The 20,308-nt window shown below is 36.8% G+C and overlaps 1 long non-coding RNA gene and 1 other non-coding gene across 2 annotated transcripts in view; one reads left to right on the top strand and one right to left on the bottom strand.

The window, feature by feature from the left end:
• The window catches only part of LOC123583495, a 138,954-nt gene that overhangs the window by 71,099 nt on the left and 47,547 nt on the right, over window positions 1-20,308 (top strand). The gene's annotated exons all lie outside the window — the stretch shown is intronic.
• On the bottom strand, window positions 16,542-16,648 carry LOC123584512. Its single transcript, XR_006705480.1, has one exon. It is a non-coding gene; the product is annotated as a U6 spliceosomal RNA (small nuclear RNA).

Raw genomic sequence — 20,308 nt, 5'->3', positions numbered from 1 at the left:
CTCTCTTTTCTTTCTTCTCTTGGTCTCTTCCACTGTGGTTTGATGACTTTTTTTAGTGATATACTTTCTTTCTCTTTCTGTTTTGCATATTTACTATAAATTATTTCTTTGTGGTTACCATGAGGTTTATTTATAACAACTTATATCTGTAACAGTCTATTTTAAGTTGGTAACAACTTAATTTTGATCCCATTGAAAACCTCAACATTTTTATTCCCTTCTACATGTTTTATGATTTGATATCATATTCTACTTGTGTATCCCTTAACTAATTATTTTAATCATAGTTACTTTAACTACTTTCTCTTTTAACTTTCATACTATTTTTATTACCTTTACTATTTATCTACTGCTTTTATTATTTATTTACCTTTCTAATAAGATTTATTCTTTCATATGTTTTATTATTACCAATTAGAACCCTTTCTTCTTAGCTTAAAGAAGTCCCCTTAACATTTCTTGTTAAAGAAGTTTCCAGTGATGGATGAATGGATAAAGAAAATGTGGTATATATACACATTCTCCATAAAAGAGAATGGAATCTTGCCATTTGTAACAACATGGATGGACCTGCAGGGCATTATGAAAAATAAATTAAGTCAGGTAGAGAAAAACAAAGAGTGTATGCTGTCTCTTATATGTGGAATCTCAAAAAACAAACAGACAAACAAAAACCCAGGCTCATAGGTATAGAGAACAGATTGGTTTTTGCCAGAGGTAGGTAATAGGGAACAAGACAAATGGGTAAAGGGTGTATTAATTTTTAAAACATTAAAAAACAATTAAAAATTAAAACCTCATTAATTGGAATTTAATTAGTTACATTATATGTTCTTTAGAAACAAAACATTAAAAAAAAGTAAATACTGGACCCATTACAGGTTATATATAGAGAAATTTCAGCTAAAACCTGGCACACTATCATATCTATATTTAGACTGTACAAAAACTTCTGCTTTTTATTTTAAATTTCCTACCTGCCCATATGTTTTTTTAAAAAAATTTGAGACACTTTAAAATGTAATGTTTTTTTAAAAAATTATTTTAGGAAAAGATTCATTTTAGTTTGCTTCGTTTGGTAAATAATGTTAAAATGAGTCATATTTTGTTTGCAACTTTAGTTATTTTAATAATTTGAATGTAATTCTATTTAACACTATTTACCTGGTTGCTCATAATGTATACATCCTTGTTTAAATCTCATTATGTTTTTAATTGTTGTATTTGTCATTTCCACAGTTTTTTTTTTCCACATGTGTTAAACCTGGAGGTTTTGCCAAGTGGAAAGCCAAACAAAGAGAATGAAATATATTAATTACAGCAAGAGTAATTAATATGCATATCTGCACTGTATGCAATTATCTATGTTTACCTTATTTTTTTTCTCACCTTCCACCTCACAGATATCTCTCCATCCTCTACTTGCATAGAACTCATGGAGGAAAATAGAAAATAGTGGATGAGAACTAATTCCCTCATCTTCTCACCAGTAAATAGATACATGCCTAGCTCCATTATCATCATCTTATTTATTTTCATATGTTAAAATGCAAGCTGTGTCTTTCCTGCTATTAAAGATCTATTCTTTCACTTATAAGTGGATCCTATACCCTCTCATCTGTTTGGATCTGTGAACCTCATGGATTCTCTATCACAACGTCTTATTTTCCTTTTTGTTTGCATGCATCATTGTATACTTGGTATTTATCTGTCTAGTTTTCCTGACTACAAACTCCATAAGGGCAGAGACCATATCAGTCTTCTTCACTTCTGTGTCCCTAGCTCCTGGCACAATGCTTGGTCCTTGGTCATTTCTCACTAAGTATTTATTGAACACATAAGTAACTTTTTCCAGGTTGGTACATTTTGATATATCATAGCATAATAATTCCCCTATAGGTCAATATTGATCTCTAACTTTTTCTGTAACAAACAAGATACCTTGTTTTATATATCCATTTCCATGTATCCATGCTTTAATTTCTGTGAGAGTGAATTACTGAGGTGGGAATGATATAGGCATTTAAGATACTGGTAGTTGGAAATAAGAATCTTAACACTTATTAGGTTTATTCTATAAGAGAAAAATCTCCATCTTGTTCAGCCCAAATCCTTTCTCATGACTGCTCCTTCCTTACTCAGGCATTGAGGTATTTATTTACTTTTTAATTTTTTTTTAATGTTCATTTATTTTTGAGAGACAGAGAGAAACAGAGAATGAGTGGGGGGAGGAGAGAGAGAGAAAGACAGAATCTGAAGCAGACTGCAGCCTCTGAGCTGTCAGCACAGATTCCGATGCGGGGTTTGAACACACAAGCAGTGGGACCACGACCTGAGCTGAAGTTGGACGCTTAACCGACTGAGACACCCAGGCACCCTTTGAGGTATTTACTTTTAAATAAAGTTATTTATCTATTATTGATTTTGATGCCAAGGGTATATGTCAAATTGTGGGCAGTGATTTGTCTTTGGGGCTTCCGCGGACACCTTTTAGTACCAACTCTCATTCAGTTGACTTCTGCAGAAGACTTTGCCTCCTTCCCACATTCTCTCCAAATGCTGGCTTTATTTTTAACTCTGGGAATGGCAGCAGGCTGCCGCTGCTATTACTGCTGCTTTAGATATTACTCTTCAACTGACTGTTCCCCGTCTGCATTTTATTTGCTATGATCAACATCCCCTTTACCTGTTTTGGCATTGGAAATATTTGTTTCAACCTTTTCTGATGTAAAAAGTTGCCTCTTGCTAGAAGCTTGAACTGAACAGTTTTCTTATTTTTCAACCCTTTGAGAAGAATCAGGACTCTCTGGTGCTTCAAATAATCCGAAAATACTTAAGTTCATGCGAGAACTAGCCTTGTGATGCTCCTACATTCTTCTTCCTGTTCAACATTGTTCCCTGTTTCCCTGAAATCCTGTTTTCTACACAAATATCTACTCTTCTTTTAGGTATAAGTCAAAGCATTCACTGATTTTCTCCAGATATACCAAAGCAGTCTTTCTTATAGACAATTTGTAATTATCAGCCTTAATTAAGAAGATTCATGTTTTATTATGTTTGCCTGTTCTCATGTGTCTTTACCTGCCAGATTCTAAGCCCTCTGAAGATAGGAAGCAAGTGGTTAAAGGCATCTAGCTGTGCCTCCAGAGAGATTTGTGTTTGAATCGATTTTTGCTACTTTCTGGCTGTGTGAACTTGGGCAAGCCACTTAGATGCAGTTGCCTCATCTACAAAAACAAAACAATTAAAAAAACAAAGTTAACATTGTTGCTGTGAAAAATTGAAAAGGTAATTCCTACTGTGTGCTTAGAATGGTGACTGGAATCTTTTATGTGTCCAATAAATGCTATCTCTTGTGGCAGTGATGAAAATGTACCTTTTACTTTATTTTTTAAATGTCTTTTAATGTTTATTATTTTTGAGAGAGAGACAGAGAGAGACAGAGAGAAAGCAGGGGTAGGGCAGAGAGAGAGAGAGAGAGGGAGACACAGAATCGGAAGCAGGCTCCAGGCTCCGAGCTGTCAGCCAAGAGCCTGGCACAGGGCTCGAACACGTGACCTGTGAGATATGACCCAAGCTGAAGTTAGCCACTCAACCAACTGAGCCACCCAGGCGACCCAAAAATGTACCTTTTAGATTGCAGACTATAGAGCATCACTGACCCGTAGCCTCAGCTGCTGCTCTCTAAAATGCATCCTTGTGTTTGCCCTGACACTGCACCTCCCACAGCCTATTCTTAGCCAATGAGAAATGTGAAGGGGACATTAACAGAGGCCCATTCTTGGGAAACGTGAGAGCACTCCGGCTTTATTTCCAGGACTCCCACCACCTTCTGAACTGCCTTAGAATTCCACTGCAGTCTAAAGTTTTTCCAAACGCACTTCCTTCCTTCCCATTCTCCTTCACAAGTGTCGGATCTGTATCACAGTCTTATGGCTTTCCCAGACTCTTCTGGCTCCTTTTTTATGTTCACTTGCTGGTTTCTTGTATTTCTAATTCTGCCTTGACGTTGGCTTCTTGGAGGACCTGGTCTAGCATAAGTGGTTCTGAAAGTGGTTTGAGAAACTGTGGCTGTGGTAAGTTCATTTGGAATTGGTAGATGGGACATGAAGAGATTCTGGCACAATTTAGTAGTTGATAAGCATTTCACCAGGGGTGACCTGGAAAAATGTCCCTGTATGGAAATGCTTTGGCAAGTGCAGTAATGCAGGTGTTTGAAAGATATGATGGAAACAATGCCAGTAAGACAGAATTGGCTGGTTATTGGTAAGTCATGTACATGTCTTACAGAAAGATAATGACAGACTAAGGGCAATAAATGACTAAGCATGATAACCAAAGAGCCTTCATGGCAACTTATAAAGAAGGCCCTTATTTTCTGCAGTGGAAAAGCAGATATATAGAGCAGCAGCCTGAAGATGTCATTATTAGGGTTGCAGAACTCCAGAGACATCTGAATACTCAGCCAGTACAGGTCTGTCATGCAAGGGTCAGAACCCTGGTGGGGAACACCTAGCAATGTGAAAATGGAATGGGGCATATGGTTTATTTCTTGTGATGATATTGGTTCTGTAGAACCCATAGATTCTTTGGGCTTGTAGAAGTGGTCTCCCTTCCCTACTAACAGCTAGGACTTCCCTGTACTGTATGATACTGAAGTCTTTCCTCCACAGGCTAACAGGTGCCTCCCTCAGGGACTATCCTCACCTTCTGTCTTGGTTGCCAAGGTGCTATAAAAATCTCTGTATAACCCAGATGGGCCTCATAAAGGAGGGAAAAAGACAAAAGATTTGCAAAAATTCATTAGTGTGTATCAGCAGGAGCCAGGGGAGTACATCAGGGATCAAGAGGGCCAGAATGTAAAACTAAATAGGAAGAATTTATTGATTTGGGAGCATTCTTGGGATACAGGATTAAAATGACAATAGGAAACCCAGGGGAATAGCCCAAACTTGTTGTTGCTAAAGTGATCCTCAGAAGCTGTACAACATTTAGCAAAGTGGAACGAAATCCTGAGTTACCTTGGAAGATAATGAAAAAAGGAATAAAGGGTCTGAGGGAATTGGGCATCCTGGGATGAATGTCTTATGGAAGAATGGAAGACTCGTCAGAGGACTGTGTTCCTCAACGTGGTTCAGAGGAAATACCATTCATTCAAAGCCATCAGGAATATACCAATAAGAGGGGCATCAAGATCATGAAGAAATTCAATGGTGGCTTTCCTCCTCAGTCCAGACTGACTACTGGGGATATAGTCACAGAGGTAGGCTCATTAACATGTTTTGAAAGATGGAACCCAAAGAAATAGTCCTATGGTGGTGTCATGGCATCTGATTTAGAGCACAGGCCTTCAGGAAGTCCTGAGTAAGATCTTGTTCCCAGTATAATCACTGGGTCTGTGGACCCACTCAGTGGTCATTCCCACTTACCAAGTATATATATTTGAAACTGATATACTTGGCAGTTGGAACAAAACTCACACTGGGTACTTGGTCTGTGGAATATAAGCTATCATGGTAGGTGTTGGAGGGAGATTAGTGCCACTATCAAAGTTCTAACCATTGTACTTATGGGAGTCTTTATCATGTTTCTGTTTATTTTGCCATATTTACCTTATCATATTTCTTTTTATTTTCTGTTTAGTTTGGGATTATAGAAACCCCATCCTGAAGAGTAGCTCTACAGTTACTTTTTTAGTGCAGACTTTTTTTTTTTTTTGATAGACTAGTGGAGACTTAACCAAGTAGTAGTCTTGGTAATGGTTTCTCTGCCTTCTGTGATATCACTGTTGGAAGCAGATTATTAATATTTTAAGTACATGGTATGTGATCAGTAATTTGACATATTCATTCCTCTTCATTCCACTTAGAAAAGTAGTTCAGAAACAGTTGCCTCTAGGATGCATTAACTTTCTTGCTTCTGTCGGAATATAGTCCAAAGGAATCTGAAATGCATTGACCATCACACAGAATGTCACAGAGATCCATTACAAAAATGACATAATGCTGATTGGACAGGATAGGCAAAAGGTGGCTAGAATGCTGGTGGATTTGATAAGACACCTGCACTCCAAGGATGGGAAATAATCTGTAGTCAGTTTCAAGGATCTGCTACTCCTGTGAAATTCATGGGTACACTGGCCAGCAGTGTGCTGGGATATCTCCTCCAAAGTAAAAGATAAATTGCTGCATCTTGCATCCCTACACAAAGTACCAAGTACCTTGGTAGATCTTTTTTGGCTTCTGGATACAGCACATCCCACTCCTAAGAGTACTTCCTTAGTGCAGTAGTGGGTGACAGGGAGGCTGCCAGCTTTAAGTTGAGCTGGGATCGGCCAATAGGTCTGAAGTTCCAGGCTGCAGTGCTTCAGCCTGGCCATGTGAACCATATGATCCAGCAGACTCTAAGGTAGTCAGGTATTAGTATTGGGAAAAGATGCAGCATAGAGATGATGACAGGACCCAATGGGAGAATTCATTTGAAGGCTAATGGAATCTGGAACACCATGCCATCTGTAGCACAGATTATACAGTCTTTGGGAAATAGCTCTTAACATGGTACTGGTCCTTAGTTGAAATGGAATGCTTGACATTTTTATTTATTTTTTTTGACCGTGATTTACAAAGTATGTTCCTTTTTTAAGCTTATTTATTTATTTATTTTGAGAGCAAGAGAGAGAGAGAGAGAGAAGGAGGGAGGGAAGGAGAGAGAGAGAGAAGGAGGGAGGGAAGGGGGGAGGGAGGGAGGGAGGGAGGGAGGAAGGGAGGGAGGGAGGGAGGGAGGGAGAGGGAGAACTGGGGAGGGTCAGAGAGAGAAGGAGAGAGACAGAATCCCAAACAGGCTCTACATTGTCAGCACAGAGCCCAACATGGGGCTTGGAGTCATGAACCATGAGATCATGACCTGAGCCAAAATCCAGAGTCAGGTGCTTAACAGACTGAGCCACCCAGGCGCCCTAGAATGCTTGACTTTTGAGCAAACACCAAGTGACCAAGTATCTGGAAACATTCACTATAAGCTAGATTTGGTCAGAACTGCCAAGCAACACTTATTCTTAGTTGAGAATGGGACATTCGGATTGAGCCCAAGCAGGACCAGATGTACAAGTAAGATACATGAGTAAGTAGCCACACTCCCATGTCACCCATTGTGGCTGATTGTTCCAGTGCTCCTTTCCTAGTTCATACCTGTGTGAGCCCTTGTAAAAATCACAGAGGAGTAGGAAAAAGTCTGACCTTGGCACATTGTAGGGGCTTAATAGACAGTGAGTGAATGCAAGGGTTTGGTTAAGCTTCTGTTTTTGTGTGGGTATCATTCCTGTTCTATAGATGAAGAAACTGAGGCCAAGTGACATAAAACTCATTACATATAAGATGTGAGTAAGGGACTGGAAAACAGATGTCCTGCCTCATGCTATAATATGCTTTCTATGACATGCTCCTGTTTTTCATGTTTACCACAGGATGTTATCTTCAGTTTGGAAGGAGAATCAGGTTCATTATTAGAAATTAAATTATAGCACAGTTAATGTTCCACATTTAAAACGTTTAAAGTGCCATGCCCTATTTGCTAACCTAAAAACTGGTATCCACATATGTTGAGTCACTTTTTTTCAATTATTTGCAAAAAATGGATGGAGATTGGGAGGGGCTGTGAATTTACGCATACTAATGAAACCTTAAAATAAAATGTTTCCATGTGAAACTTCCAGTCTTGTTGGATAACTTTACTTAACTGAAAATTACTTGAGAAAGATGAAATCATAAATTACCTTAAATTTACTCAAAGCCTGGGAACACCTATATTAGGTGTGAAGCTGATGAAGTTTCATCTTGAGTGGAAATAAGTTGAGAAAACACAGCTAACATTTCAGATATATCTCCTGAAAGAAGGCTGACATTATTAGCTCCATTGGGTCCAATCCTGAGCAACACTTCCAGTACATTTCTGCTATCGTTACAATTGCTAAAGTTCCAGTTAGCATTCACAGTTTCCACTGCTATCACCCATATTTCCTTTTGTGCATATTTATTCTTGTTCTACTACTGATGGCTCGTTCATTCATTTATTCCTTCATTCAACAAAGCTTTACCTTACCATATGGTGGGCACCATGCTCTTGTAGAATTGTTTCTACCTGCATTAGTGGTAAACAACATATTGTTAAATTATGACAAGGTAGCATTTTGCAGATAAAGTGAAGCAAGAGATATATAGTAACTTCTTCAGTGTCACACAGCAGGTGTATGAAGGATTTGAGCTTCAGACCAGGAAGTGTGGTTCTGGAGCCTGTGCTTTTAACCATGATATAATTTCTCACAGAGTTAATAGTGTTGTATCACTTCTCTGATTTAAGGCATCCCTGGTATATTTATATGGGAAACATATACAGAATTCTGTCAGGAGAGTAAAACATAATGGCGAAAATTAGGAAAGTCTTTTGGGGTCCATTAAATATTTTTGTGGGACTGTGGCAATTTACCTTGGGCCTTGGAAAAAGGCTTACTATTTTTAAATATATATATATATATATTATATATCACAAAGCATTTTAAAAAACCGATAGGTGTTATGGCTGAATCAACTGTCTTAGAATTTGGTATTGTACACATGAAAATTAAATACACCTGGATATATGACTTAGTCATACAAAGTCATACTATACTTAGTCATAAATTATGGGAATACAATTTGGATGAAAATATGAATGGACAGTGACAAGGCTATTGGGAAAAGATGTCAATGTAACGCAATTGGAGTTGTATTTGTACGAATTTTTTGTGATCAATAAGATGTGGGTGATGATAAGCTCATTTTAGAATTCTTCAGGAATATATATATATATATATATATATATATATATATATATATATGATATGTCTAAGGTTTATGATTAGAAATAAAACAGACCAGTTACCTAATACTCAAAGATCATGTTGACTGAGGTTGACTTGAGAGATCTACTGGATAGGACCCTACCACGATTTTGGAATGGTGAGCTCTTTCTCCTTAAGGTCATTGTAGTTTTATCGCAATAGTATTTTTAAAATATGTGCTATGTTTTGATGGATACAAGTTTGTATATACTAGATATTAAAATCTTCAAATGATTGAGGTGAAAGAGACCTGGAGTGCATGCAATTAAGAATAACCAGATACTGTCTTTTTTCTTTTAAAATCAGAAGTAATTCCATAGTCCACGCCAGTAAGAAGTTTTTACTGTTTTCAAATCACTATATTGGGTGTTCTTGTAACCTATAACATCCTTTGAAATTAATTCAACAAACTGATTTTACTAAAGTAAAAAATAAACAAAAAGTCTGTCACAATTTGGACATCCTGGACTAGGAATCCTATATTATTTCCAACTGGTCCTGGGGTTTTGTTTCCCAGTTGTGTGCAGTCATGGCCATCTGCTTTCATGGCACTGTGACAGCTCACACTCTTGTTGGAGTCCTGACTTGCTTAGCTAAACAGGGGTTTCAAGTTGATATTCAAATAAAAATCTTTCTACTGAGCTCTGATCTATTAAATTCTACCCTCCATTCATTTTTATACTCAGTAACAATACAGCACTTTAATACTCATCCATAATTCAATTTATCCACAAGACCAAGTTTTCATTAAACAAACTTTTATTATATAATTGATTTAGATTTACAGAAAAGTTACAAAGACAGTACAGAGAGTTGCCATATACTCACACCCAGTGTACCTCAATATTAGCATCTTACAGTGGTATGGTGTTTGACACAATAATGAATCAATATTGATAACCTCAGTAATAACTGCAGTCCATACTTGATTCATATTGGCTTACATTTAACCTAATTTACCTTTTTCTCTCCCAGGATCCTTACATTTAGTTGTCATATCTCCTTGGACTCTTCTTGATTGTTACTATTTCCCAGACTTTCTCTGATTTTGGTGACCTTAAGGGTTTTAAAGAGTGTCAGTTATGCATTTTGTAGAAAGTCACTTACATAGGACTTGTCTGATTATCGTATTGTGATTAAACTAGGATTTTAGGAGGGAGATCACAGAGGTAAAGTGGCATTTTTGTCAAATGATTCGTTACTGTGGATGTTGTCTTTGATCACTTGGATTAGGTAGTATTGGAAAATTTTCCTTACTGTATAGTTAAGTTTTGAAAAATCCCTAGTTTATGGGGTGCCTGGGTGGCCCAGTCGATAAAGCATCCAAATTGCGCTCAGGTCATGATCATGAGTTTAAGCCTCGTATCGGGCTCTGTGCTGACAGCTCCGGGCCTGGAGCCTGCTTTGAATTCTGTGTCTCCTACCCTCTGCCCCTCCCCTGATCACACTCTTTCTGTCTGTCTCTCTCAAAAATAAATAAACATTAAAAAAAAAAATTTAAATCCCCTGTTTTTTCTGTATTCTTTGAAGAAAGTCATACTGAGAAGCCAAGACTTAAGAAGTGGAGAGTTAGGGGCTCCTGGGTGGCTCAGTTGGTTCAGTGTCCGACTTCAGCTCAGGTCGTGATCTCATGGCTCGTGGGTTTGAGCCCCGCGTCGGGCTTTGTGCTGACAGCTCAGAGCCTGGATCCTGTTTCGGATTCTGTGTCTCCCTCTCTCTCTGCCCCTCCCCCGATCATGCTGTCTCTCTCTGTCTCTCAAAAATAAAATAAAACATTAAAAAAATAAAAATAAAGAAGTGGACAGTTATCCTCCACTTCAGTGAGGAAGAAGTATCTACATAGTTTATTTGGCATTCTTTTGCGTCGGGGATTTGTCTATTATCTCCCTTTTATTTATTCAATCATTTATATGTCAGTATGGATTTGTGAATATTTATTTTAGATTTTAGACTAAAATCCAATGCTGTTTTACTTATTTTTTTTGTTCAAATTGTGTCAGTTTTGGCCACTGGGAATTCTTTCAGTTGGCTCCTATGTCCTTTTGATATACCCCCATTTTGTGTGTGTGTGTGTGTGTGTGTGTGTGTGTGTGTGTGTGTTTGTGTGTGTGTGTGTGTGTTGTTAACACTTCCTTACTTTCTGGCATTAGTATACACTCTAGCCTCATTTTGTATATTTTCTGCCCAGTGCTAGAATCAACCAGTTTTTCAAGCAACTCTGATTCTTTCCATTGGAAAATGGTGGTACAAACCAAGTGAGTACTAGTTATACTCATTTCTACTGGGATGTCTTTGCTTTTAGGCCCTTTCATCTGACAGAGCAAAGAAAAAATATATCAAATAACCTGTGTGTGTGCATGCATATTGTATCTATATTTATATCAATCTCTATATCTATATACCCCCTCACTGTATATATCTATGTATGTGTATGTGTATGTGTATCTACATATATGTAGAGAGGGGGGAGGGAATTTTACACATATATATGTCCATCTGTGTCTGTATTACGTTCAAACTGATGTCTCTAATACACTACCACATGAATCATTCTAGCTTTTTCTTGCTCATTTATAATTTCTCATTCTGACAGTGAGAAACCTGGCTCTTACCATCTAGCACCCATTTGCTTACTTATTCAGTTCCAGCATACATGCATAGTGGTTTCAGAATTGTTAAACTTTACCAACTTTATGAGCTACAATATGGTATTTATGCACACTTTCTTTTGTGTTCGGTGTTAGAGTCCACCCATTTCCAGTTATTTAGGTCAGCATTTTCCCCTTACCACCTTTAGTGAGATTATTTCATACATTTGTAATGTAGTTAGATTTTTTTTTGTCACATTCTGTGATCCCTTGACTTCCTAAATGTCTTTTTTAAAACTTTTATTAAGTTTCACTCTTCTTCCTTTAAAGTCTTATGGATTTGACAAATGTACCATGTCATATATCCCCAATTACAGTATCATAAAGAACACTTTCCCTGCCCTAAAATTCCTCTGTGCTTCACATATTCAACCCTTCCCCATCCCCCAAAACTACTTTTCAAGTTACACTCTACCCAACTGTCATTTCCTCTTGAAATATTTTACATAGAAAGATGATCTATGTTTCAATTTCTAGTATTTTATAGTTGATAGTATAAAAGGTTGTGTGTCTGTGTATGTGTGTGTTTGTGCGTGAGTATGAAGAATACCAATATCCAGTTCCTTGTTATTTGATAATGTAAATATGTATATTCATGTAAAAATGAACTAACTTTTGCACCAGTGAGAAGCTAAGCGGTGCTTACTGTGTAATAAATAACCAGATGAACCTCTTATTTCATCTTCTTTTCATTTTAATGTCATGGGATATAATATGAGAATTGGGTGTATTGCACCGTCACATTCAATTAATCTATATTAAAGCCTCACAAGTTGAGAGAAATCAATGACCCTCTGTGACCAAATGGTTAGCGCTAGATGTTTAGTAGATGGCTGATAGCTAAAAATATACAGGGAGTGAAAGAACAAAGCTGATTTGTTTATATAGACATCTACATCAAATCTTCTTTGTATTCTAATTTTCCTTTCCAAATATAACTTTTGAAACTTGAATCTCATTTATTTTTTGCACTGTTTTTTGTTTAACTGACACCAGGAAAATATGTCTGTTTATTGTAGAACAAATACAGTTTTCTTAAAACATTTTAAAAACATGCAAAAGTTCATGTTTTATAATGATATTAGGGTTTCTTTAGGTAGGAGTTCTGCATTTCAGAGGATCCATATGTGATACAAACAGTGAACAATTGGGAACACTAGCTGATAATGATATGATCATTTTTGGCAGTCTCTTTATGTAAGTTCTGGCAGAAGCATAGTAATACATTAGTCATTTTCACAGAGAAGATACTGGTCCATGCCAGTCTCTTATTTGGGGTGCCATCTGCACCTTTTTTTGTCAGTAAATTCAAAAATAAAATATATCCATTGATGGATACTATTTCTATTTTTTAATCATTGTTTGAAGCAAACTATACCATTCTTAGAGTATAACAAATACTGCACACAACTAAAATTGCTTCTGGTTATCCTCTATTAACTAGAATACCTGACTCAAAATTGCTCCAATAAGTTTTAACACTTCCATTTAATTTAAATTGTTCACAATTTACTATCTCTTGAGCTCTTGGTTAAACATACAAGGAGACAATGAGTTCTACTTTTTGCTTCATTAATCACGGAGCAACTCACTTGACCCATATTGTTTCACTTCCTTCATCTGCAAAAGTGGTAATAAGGATGCATGGTATTTGAAAAGATAGGCTGTATTTCTATTAAGGTTAGCAACAACTAAAGTTGATCTAAACTTGTAAGTTAGTGATAACATTATAAAGTCAGGCTTTTCAAAGTTTGCTGACTCACTCGAACTAAAATATGCAGCTAGATAACAGAAATTATACACAGTTTATAAACTCTTTGAAGAGAACGTCATATTTTACTCATGTTTTGAATATAGTAAACACTAGATAATTGTTGTGCTGAATTGAGGCATGGATGGACTTACTATAATGACTTAAGAGAAGCTTCTGAAATAGTCAGGGAGGGAAGTTCACAGGCATGCATTGGTATAAAATAGCGTTTAGAAAAATGGTTTCTTGCTATTATTATTTTGGATGAGTAAGAAGAGAAAACTGTTACTTCCTCCCAGGTTAACTTGAAGAATTTGATGGCTTTGCTAAATTGGTTAGAAGTTATAACAAAGAAAAGGTCATTCAGAATAATGAGTATCACTTAAGTAACTACTATGTAAATAGAGTTGAATTTTCCAAACTATACAAGTAACTAAAGAGAAACCTCATTTTTTAATAATAACTAAAAACCCTGTTTTTTTGCCTAAATTTACCAGTGAAAGGCCATTTTGCCAGTGATTAAGAATGAATGAAATATTGAGAAATAGTAATATCCTTTGAACTAACTACAACTGAAAAAACATCTTTAATATTTTAGGTCATAACAGCATGGTATCTTTAATCTTGTATTTAAGATGTAGTACCTCATATAAAGATAACTGTCTGATTGCTTGTGATTTCTCTAGGTATCTCAGATGGCTATCTCCAGTCCATAGAGTAAACTACTGAGAAAGAAATTTATTAGAGCTGGTTGTCCAAATGCTTGGAGAGTAGTTGTTTCTGTAGCCACCTATATCAACAGTCATTCCTTAATTCTGTTCAGTTAATGGCCCCAGAACACTCTGGATTTGGTATGAAATCTCACAATGGATTCATTTTAGTTATATCCTGTACAGTCATTTTAGTGCATTTTAGTACATGTGGCTCTGTAGGTGGCAAACAGCATATATTGTTGGGTAGGCCACTGAGCAGGATGTTTTTCTTCTATACGGTTGATACCAAGTTACTGGTTACTTACTGAAGGAAGATTTGTTTTCTAAAACAAAACAAAACATAAAACCAAAATAGGTGAGTGGAAGCAAGGCAATTATATGTAACTCATTCCTTTTCAAGTTTTGCATTTTGGATGGATATTCCTAAATTAGATTTGTACCGCGATGCTATAAAGCATTGGAAAAAGTCTCCCCAATCCTATTTTATTTGAGTCAAAAGGGTATCCAAGACTTTGAGAAGAATTTGCGAAGGTCAGGATCAACAGACAAATGGACACAAATACCCTTCCCAGTTCTGAAAATGAGGTTTATAGGAGTGGAAAAGGCTTGATGTCTTCAAAATTAGACTTGATCCTGGGTAAATACTAGTATGGTTGTTAACAAATATCCCCTGTGTAATTATATTTCTAAGATAGATAGATAAAGATGTGGATATAGATATGTATCTAACTGTAGGTAAACCCCAAAAGGCTCTGCCTGATCCTAGAGACATATCACATGTAGGGTTTACCCCTTATTAAGTCAGAGGCAGGTAATAGCAGTATTTCCTCCTCTGAAAATATCCTATTTTCCTTATCAGGCCCAGTGATATGAGTAAATAGTTGCCTGGCCCTGGAAGTTATGCCTTCATTCTGTCATGGACTCTCTCCCAAGTGGATTTCCAGTTGTTTAGAGTCATGTAGAGATATGCACATAGGGACGCTTCAAATGCACTTCACCTTCATTTCCCAAAAATTTCAGAGTTAAACGTGAGAGGACTTACCCTCCCTTCTGAAATCCAAAGCCATAGCAATTAACATAACTGTTATATATGTTACAATCGTAAAGTAAAATCATCATACTCAATGTCAGCCACATTATAAGCCTGACAAATAATAAGTATTCCTAAGTCTTTGTGGGGTATTATTCTGTGAATTGATAAACCAAATAAACCACTCTAATTTTTTTAAGTTTTTTTTTTTTTTTAATTTTGAGAGAGAGAATCTCAAGCAGGCTCTGTGCTGATGTGGGGCTCTATCTCACAACTGTGAGATCATGACCTGAGCTGAAATCTACAGTTGGATGCTTAACTGACTGAGCCACCAGGGTGCCCCAACCACTCTAATTTTTTAAAGCTATTTGTTTGAATTCTAAAATCTTCCACTGATAACTTCTCAAAATTGCCATATAGTGAACACAAGGAGGAACAGGAACATTTTCTTCTAAGCATTGCAGATAGGCAAACATGTATCTAAAAATGTACTACCTTATAATCAAAGATCATTCTAAATTCCTCTGGTTAGTAGGTACCTTCATCAGTTGTATAATGTTTAAAATCCCACAAACTCTGTACCTCTTCCTCCATTCAGAAACCCCTGCACAGTTTCCCTGCAACACTGGAAAAAAGGCAATGCCTTTCCACTATGATTCTCAAGTTTGGAATGTGTTTTGAAGTGTGTAAGAGTTATCTTGTTGTTTAATTGTCAAGTTGACAAAGTGAGGTTTTCCTGTCGTGAAAAAGCCTGTGTAACATCAAGCACTTACCTGTCTTCTCAAATATCTATGCCACCCAATTTATTTAACCATTCTTTTGGCTTTTGAGTTAGAATTCCACCATCACATATCTCTTCAGTCCCGATGACACAAAAACACAAAGAAGCCAAAGATATAGCAGAGAAGACTGAGCTTTCAGAAGTACAAGCAATCCTAGGAGACCTTACTTGATGTTTTGACAATCTGTCTTCCCAAGAGAGAAAAATTAAATAGAAGGAGGATAGAAAGAATAAAAAAAATAAGTAAAAAAAAGGAGAGGAACTCAATGGGCTTCATATTGGCACTCTACAAGTAATGTTTCATGAAATAATTTTTCCCAAACGTATTTCTTCATTACTTAAATCAATAAATAATAAAAATCTTTTTATTATATCCAAGTCCAACCTACTGTACTTTCTGTTCAATTTAAAGTATGTAATGGTTAACTATTGCATGCAAATAATTTTAGAGGAGAATGATTGAAAAAATTCAAAGCACAAAACTAAATCTTATTCTGTACCTTTGAAGATCCCAAAGATGGGATCAATAAAGATGGTTTGCTAATGGAATAATAGAATACCAAAATTTTCATCAATAAAAGTTTCTAAGTTACATACGATATTATTGATTAAATTGTATTCAAACCTATCATTGTTTGAAAATAATTTCCTAGGGTTTATACATTTCATAAATATGTGATTTTTCAAGACTAAAGCTAGTTGGTTTTAGCTTATATGACTCATATTTTCAGTGACTATTATTATTTTCATATGGAATGCTTCACAAATTTGCATGTCACCCTTGTGCAGAGGCCATGCTAATCTTCTCTGTATCGTTCCAATTTTAGTATGTGTGCTGCTGAAGTAAGCACTTTCAGTGACAATTTTTAACACTTAAATTGAAACTCAGAGGACTTTTTCAATCTTGTTCAATGCATACAAATGTGAGTCAAAATGAAATGATATTGGGAATTATGAAGGTTTGGTACATTAAGTAATGATGATGAATACTAGGTTATAAGAAGGCAAACTACATTTTGTGCAACTTGGTAGTAGCTAGAAGCTTGAGAATTTGAGTGCCTCCACAGTGGGAGAGTACCAGTGAACACCTATGCAAGATGTCTGCTAGAACAACAGGACAACCAACAGGCTATATGATAAAAAAAAGCAAAGTGAAGTACTGATTATAAGTGGTGCTTAACTTTATTAAGTCAAGAGAGTACTCAAAGTCTGTGTCTGACAAAGGCACATTATTTTGTCATAATCATGTTCATGAGCTGTCTTGTGGCTGCCAGTCAAGGCCTGCCATTTATCTAAAAGAAGTGGAAGCCTTGAAAATGTTAATTAGGTTATAGCCTGATCAACACTGAAGTACCTTTAATTTAGAAGTTTCCATCATTTTCTTTGAAATGCTCTCACATGTTCATAAGAAAAACAGACATAGAATTGTGACAGTATCAAAAGTCAACCTGCTACACAAACTCCTTTGAAGTCTTCAACTGTGTCATCACATATGTCTAAATGAAAACCTAGTGATTATCTCTTTGGAAATATTTCTAAAATATCAACAAAAAGTGAACTTGCCCTTCCATCATGGAAATCTATTCCCTGTAGGTATATGTTCTCTTAGCTTAAAATACAATGTACTGTTGGCCTTATATTCAGGTAGAGTAAATCCTATTTGTGATAATTTGGTAAGATAGCTATGATGTTTCATCCTCCTATACAATTAAACTTCTTCATACTGACATTCGTTACTGGACTTCAGTTCTTGTATATGAAGCCATCTTGGGAGAGGTAACACATTAGACTGGTTTTGCCATCATTTGTTACTGTGAATGAGTTTATCGACTCTTTCTTTACCAGCACTTTAGACAGGAACTCTGGGAAGATGGGTTTAAAGAAAGTATAAGTACTTTAGAGAAGTATAAAACAGACTGGAAAGGGAATGTTAAGGTTTCAAAACAAAGGCAGAATAATATAAACTTCTGGCTATAATTTCCTTTAATTTTGGTAATCTATAGCAACATTCTTGGTAAGAAAGGAATGACAGAACCAGCTGTTGACAGATTATTTTTCTATAATCCATATTAACCAAACACAAACTATTAATGCAATATGTCTTCTACTTTGGGGATGTGAGGAAATTTTTTCAATGTCAGTAAATGACCTGTTGAAAAGGAAAAAAATCACATACATAAGTTCTCTTTCTTCCCATTGTTGGATTGACTTTCCAGGTAGGTACATTGGAAATGACTAAGTAAATAGTATCATTACGAAAGGAAAAAGAAAACATGAAGAATAGCAATTGCCTTTTTGAGTTCCTAGGAACAATTACATGGAGTTTTCTTTTATATTTTTTTTTTCAACGTTTATTCATTTTTTGGGACAGAGAGAGACAGAGCATGAACGGGGGAGGGGCAGAGAGAGAGGGAGACACAGAATCGGAAACAGGCTCCAGGCTCCGAGCCATCAGCCCAGAGCCTGACGCGGGGCTCGAACTCACGGACCGCGAGATCGTGACCTGGCTGAAGTCGGACGCTTAACCGACTGCGCCACCCAGGCGCCCCTCTTTTATATTTTTAATGTTTATTCATTTCTGAGAGAGAGAGAGAGAGAGAGAGAGAGAGAGAGAGAGAGAGAGGAAGGAGGGGGCAGAAAGAGAGGGAGACACAGAATCTGATGCAGGCTCCAGGCGCTGAGCTGTCAGCACAGAGCCCAACACTGGGCTCAAACCCATGAACTGTGAAATCAACCTGAGCTGAAGTCAGATGCTTTACTGACTAAGCCACCCAGGCACCCCACAATTACATGGAGTCTTAATCAGGTCATTGGTGAATTCTTTTAAAGTTTATTTATTTATTTTTTAGAAAGAGAAAGTGAGTGGGGCAGAGGCAGAGAGATAGGAGGACAGAAGATCAAAAGTGGTTCTGTACTGACAGCAGAGAGTTTGATGTGGGGCTTGAACTCATGAACTGTGAGATCATGACTTGAGCTGAAGGCAGATGCTTAACCAACTGAGCCACCCAGGCGCCCCCACTGTTGAATGTTTTTAATCAAAGTATTCTTTTTTTAAGTTTATTTATTCATTTAGAGAGAGAGAGAGAGAGAGAGAGAGAGAGGAATACCAAGCAGGCTCCACGCAGTGAGCACAGAACCCTATATGGGGCTTGAACTCACAAACGGTGAGATCACGACCTGAGGTGAAATCAGAAGTTTGACTCTCAACTGACTGGGTCACCCAGGTGCCCCTTAATCAAAGTATTCTTAAGTTTATAGAATTACTAGTTCTATCCTTTTAAAAAGAATAGTTGATACTCATTTTCTAAACCTTTCTACCTCCTGTTCTTTTCAATTTATTCTGTTCTGATTTATTTCCTCATCACTCCACTGAAAGAGCTCTCAGTAATGTCATTGTTGACTTCTGATCTGACAAATTCAACAGATGCTTTCCAGTATTCCCTTTGTTCTATTGATGCTGTTCATCTAGCCTTTTTTTTTTTTTTTTGGCATCTCTTTTTTGTTTTAATTTTTAAATGTTTATTTATTTTTGAGAGAGAGAGAGAGAGCACGAGCAGGGGAGGGGAAGAGAGAGACACACACAGAATCCGAAGCAGGTTCCAGGCTCTGAGCCGTCAGCACAGAGCCCAATGTAGGGCTCAAACTCAGGAGCCTTCGAGCTGTGAGATCATGACCTGAACTGAAGTCAGATGCTCAACTGACTGAGCCACCGAGGTGCGCCCTATCTCTTCTTGATATTTCTTCTCCTTGTCTTTTCTGTGACTCTCTCTTGGTCCCATTTTCTCTTAGTGTTTTCACCACCTAAAAGTCTAACTCTCAGTCTTCTTCATAAGCTCCTCTTCCTCCATACATTCATTATACACAGGCGTACCTCAAAATTCCACTTTCTATTCTTCTTATTTATATACATCCTTAGATGATAACACTGACACCTAAGATTTACTTACCATTTGTAATGATTGTTCCTAACAATCAGGAAAATAGAGGATGCAGGGTTAGCCCTACTGAGTCTAGAGGTGAAGACTGTCTAGTGAATGGAACTGGGGACAATGGAAAATAGCAGCACATCATCTCCATATCCTATGCAAAGCCTTGCTTCAGACCATCATCGCCGCTCACAGACTATGTGCCAGGCATTGTCAGAAGAAGTGTATATGAAAAGTTATATAAAATAAATCAAAAGGTCATGATATTCTACTTGTCTAGCATAAATCTACTCTTAGGAGTGATTGAATAACCATTTGCTAATTGTTTGGGTCTACTAAATAGGTCATAGGAAGTTCATCTGGTCTAGCAACTTCCTAGTATTACTCAAGAATTTAAAAAAAAAAAGACAAGAACAGATGCTGTTGTAGAGGTCATGCCAAGAAAATGTGAAGCTTTGAAGCTTTTCATTTCCTTGTAACTACCACCATTACCTCTTCAAATTTCAAATTGAGTGTTTGTCAGTATTAAGTCAAAGAGACAAGCTGTTCATGCCACAAATTCATCATATTCTCTAAGTATACATG

This window comes from Leopardus geoffroyi, chromosome B3 (assembly GCF_018350155.1).
Source record: "Leopardus geoffroyi isolate Oge1 chromosome B3, O.geoffroyi_Oge1_pat1.0, whole genome shotgun sequence".
Lineage (NCBI taxonomy): Eukaryota > Metazoa > Chordata > Mammalia > Carnivora > Felidae > Leopardus > Leopardus geoffroyi.
The sequence above is the reverse complement of the archived record's forward strand: the minus strand, read 5'-3'. Positions and strand labels throughout refer to the sequence as shown.